The 4,535-nt window shown below is 42.7% G+C and overlaps 1 protein-coding gene across 1 annotated transcript in view; it reads right to left on the reverse strand.

The window, feature by feature from the left end:
- The window catches only part of LOC111959234 (ly6/PLAUR domain-containing protein 6-like), a 60,795-nt gene extending 56,591 nt beyond the window's left edge, over nucleotides 1-4,204 (reverse strand). Inside the window, exon 1 of the mRNA XM_023980714.2 lies at nucleotides 4,019-4,204. The gene's annotated coding sequence lies outside the window, so the exon portion shown is untranslated. The remainder of the gene's footprint in view (nucleotides 1-4,018) is intronic.
- Nucleotides 4,205-4,535: the final 331 nt, after the last annotated feature.

Raw genomic sequence — 4,535 nt, forward strand, 5'->3', positions numbered from 1 at the left:
AGAGAGAGAAAGAGGAGAGAGCAGAGGGAGAAGGAGAGATCAGAGAGAGGAGAGAGCAGAGGGAGAAGGAGAGCGCTGAGAGAGAAGGAGAGCACAGAGAGAAGGAGAGAGCAAGAAGGAGAGAGCGGAAAGAAGGAAAGAGAGAGAGCAAAAGAGAGAGTGAAAGAGAGAGAGAGCGAAAGAGAGTAAAAGAGAGAGAAGAGAGCAGAGAGAGAGACAGAGGGCGAGAGAGAGCAGAGAGAGAAKCCTGCAACAGGAAAAGATAGAGCTTGACCCTTATATAAAAGTTGGACATTAACTTTATGAAAGGATGTGTGAAATATTTCAAAAGGAGCATTCCCTTTAGAAGTAAACGCCATATTCAATACTATAGACTATATGTCTGTCAAAGGCTATACTAAAAGCCCGATGTCTGTTAGTAAAAATGGGAAACTGACATTTCTTTATCTGTCTGCTGATTAACTACCAGACATGCTCTGGTCTGCCATCCAGGTCTACACCAGGAAACAGGGTGGCATATTCCACAACAACTCCCTGTCCGTGCGTGCGAGCGAGAGAGAGCGCACTATCACCATTCTCCTGTTTTTTCTCCAACAGCATCTTGTTACTGGGGMTAAATTACTGCAGCTTACTCAGATACTGTAAACGGCAGGGAGAACCAATTTATCACTGAGAAAACAGTCAACACAGCATTCTAGCAAGACCAACACAGAGTTGAAAGCACTTACGGTATACTTTAACAGGCCTCGTTTATCATGTGTTTGAAAGCAAAAAGGGACGGACGAAAGACCATCAGGCACGTTACACAAGCCATCCATCAACCTGGCAGGGAGGCTCAGCAGCAGACCTGTCTGTCCCAGGACATGACTGAGTGAGGGTTCCTACAGCAGCCCATTACCATCCTCCACCAGCACCATACCTGCATCTTCCAGCCAGGTAACAACCCCCATCCCCCATCCCCTGCCAGGAGCCACCGAGGATAACGACCAGACAGCCTGCATCTTGTCTCCACATCCTTGTTGTTATTAACCACGTCTCAAATGACACCCGGGGGTGTCTCACCGTCCCCCATTCCTGGTCCATCACACCGCCACCTACAACTACATACCCCCAGGTGGCACATCTGTCTCTGCCCAGACGCAGCGCCACGTTGACTGGKGATGATGTCACAATTGGTGACCAGGAGCACTTTCCATCAGAACACCACATAATGGACTGTGTCCAAGCTAATGAGGAGGAATAGTGTGGACAGAGGAATAATGTAGATACAGGAATAGTGTAGATACAGGAATAGGGTGGATAGAGGAATAGAGTGAGTGCACACACTTAGTGTGTTGTGAAATGTATTGTCATGTTTTTCAAATTGTATAACTGCCCTAATTTTGCTGGACCCCAGGAAGAGTAGCTGTTGCCTTGGCAAGAACTAATGGGGATCCATAATAAATACAAATACAACATTAGTGCACTATGAAGGGAATAGGGTGCTTTTTGGGACGCATCCTCAGTTTACTGGAGGACCTTTCATCTCAAAAACAAAAATGAGTCATCCTCTGTAGTTCTGCTGATGGCCTCCCAAACAAAAGCATGCAGAGCCCCAACTCACAAGCCACACGGTTATCAATATGAGCCAGACTACAGATGGGTTCTTCCACAGCTGAATTAAACACATTAATCCCTCTTATTCTGATCACCATATCAGTTCATATACCTCCTCTATTACTGATCACATATCAGTTCATATACTCCCTTATTCTGATCACATATCAGTTCCTATACTCCTCTATTCTGATAAAATATCAGTTCATATACTCCTCTATTTCTGATCACATATCAGTCATATACTCTCTATTTCTGATCACATTATCAGTTCATATACTCCTCTATTCTGATCACATATCAGTTCATATACTCCTCTATTCTATCACATATCAGTTCATATACTCCTCTATTCTGATTCACATATCAGTTCATATACTCCTATTCTGATCACATATCAGTCATATACTCCTCTATTCTATCACATATCAGTTCATAACTTCCTCTTATTCTGATCACATTATCAGTTCATATACTCCTCTATTCTGATCACATATCAGTATCATATACTCCTCTATTCTGATCACATATCAGTTCATAAGTAAGGTCGTCGTCGGGTGATGATGTGCTCGGGATTCAACTAGTTGCACAGATTGGTCGAAGAAGGGCTTTTCCAATTTTTTCCCTTCCATGTAATCGTGTCACTTATCTAACCGTTGACACAGATGAAGACCTCAGGGAAAATACCATACTGGAGTATAAAGTGGTCTATGCTACTATAGGAGGACAACAACATCTCATAGTTTCCACTTTCTAAAATCTGCGATTATGGATAAATGTCTATTTTTTCACACATTAATTCTGCTTTTTTACAGGGTTAATTCCATGTTGGTGACAGGGTTAAAACAGAAACAACTCAAAAGGTCCGTTTAGACATGAATTCCGAGTGGTTAAGGTTAGGGCTATGGTTTGGGGAAGGCTTTAAAAAAGTATTATAAAAAAACAACTCGCTATTACCATCAAGTATTCTCACGGTTTGCTAGATCTTTGTGAACTGCAGCGGCACAGCGAGCTTCGGCTCCGAGCATCACGAGCTCGTGCCCAGTGCTGGTCAATCATTTTCCTTTTTTTGTTGAGACGCTGAGCAGGACGTTCTCTGGACATTTTCAAAYGTCCGAAATCAAAGTATATTTCTAGTGATCAGGCTGAGGAGAGACCCTCTTGTCATCAACAKACATTKTTCTCTGACCACCAGATTTTAGTGGCACTCATACATGGCATAAATGGGTACAGGGATGCACAGCAAAGTGATCTGAGCCAAACTGACAGGACTACCACCACAGTATGAGCACACAGAGGGGAGCAACCTAGCAGGAGGAAGGAGGAGGAAGGAGGAGGAAGCAGGGCTGAGCAGGGGTGACCAGGGGGGAGTAACCTCTGACTGCAGAATATGGAGCACGAGAGAAACCACTCCCAAACAGATGCACTAAAATCCACATAGCAACAGCAGCAACCCCCCGTGAACAAAGCCCCCTTCTCTCCACCACTGACGGTGTTACGTACAACCCAAAACCTCTGGTCTCCATGGATGCATCTGTCTGGGTGTAGGGAAAACACTGTACACGGACAAGACAAGGGTATGGGAGCCTCCATGCACATGTTAGTCTACATTAATTAACATCCATTGCAATATTGGGTTCCTTTTCCACAGTGGATCAGGACCCTGTAATACTGACCAATCGTGTGAAATTGAAGCTGTATGCATGGCATAGCACTGCACACAGAGGGCGGTATGTATTTAGTACAATCTGACAGGGGTGTGTTCTGTTCCAAATGGAGCTCATAGTTTCTACTCCTTGAAAAAACCAACCTCTTGATTTAGGAATATAACATGTGCAAAACGTAGAAATTAGGTCATTATTGTGTAATAATAACAGTAACTAGTAATCTGTAGCCTAATAATTATTTTGTGGAGAATCAAACAGTCCTGTTTTGTTCAGGGAGTATCATTTGTTAATATCAAACACAAAAAACTGATTTTCAAATATATTTCACATTATAATCAAATAGAACGTCTCATTTTACTCAAATGACAGGCTACATTTTCTCCACCCATATAGGAAGTATTATTCATATAGTCATTGGATCATATTTTTTCTCTCTATTCTGGTTATCATGTTCTGGTCCTGACTCCTGACACAGGAGGATGGGGGTCAAAGTGGGTCAACAAGAAGCGCATTACTACAGAAACTCAACACAAAAACAGTACGCACTACATATAGTATCATATTGCACTTGGCTTTTCTATTCCTGTTGTACTATGCATTTTCTTTCTCAAATAAWAAATCATGTAAATGTATCCAAAGCCTTCTTGGTGGGGGAGCTCCGTTCGCATTATATGCCACGGCATAGCCACTCGTATTGTCGCTTATTGATCCCATGTGTATTTGCGGTTACTAAATAAACGAAACACTTTACTCACCAGGAATTCCTCCTGCAGCCTTCAAACTTCGCCTCGGGTCCAAGCTTTTGAATAGTCCACGGCTCTAAAACAAACATACACTCCTCCGTTTGTTAGCTTTTCGCGTTAGGTCGGTGTATTAGCTACGTATGTGACTCTTTGAACGTCTTTGAAATGGAATAGGCTGCATTAGTTGACGGGTTATTGGGATGATTTGCAACGCCGATCCTATCAGAGGTTGCGGGAGGCGTGTTCAGTAACSGCTGGGACSGTCCCAATAGGCTGCGCACCTCGATATTAGGAATACATTGAATTGAGGCAGACAGACAACACACTTTCACTTATCCCTTATTCTTCCATTAAAGTAATATTGCTGTCGTCTTTGAAGTGCAAACAATACTTTTCTTTCAAAAATATAGSCCAATCAATATTTCTGTGTCCATCTTCTCCAGTTTGTCGGCAACATCAGAACTAGAGTGAAGGCTATTGTTCATTGCAGCCACATTAGCATGATGTCAATTTCATTTTAAATAGTGTA

This window comes from Salvelinus sp. IW2-2015, linkage group LG36 (genome assembly GCF_002910315.2).
Source record: "Salvelinus sp. IW2-2015 linkage group LG36, ASM291031v2, whole genome shotgun sequence".
NCBI lineage: Eukaryota > Metazoa > Chordata > Actinopteri > Salmoniformes > Salmonidae > Salvelinus > Salvelinus sp. IW2-2015.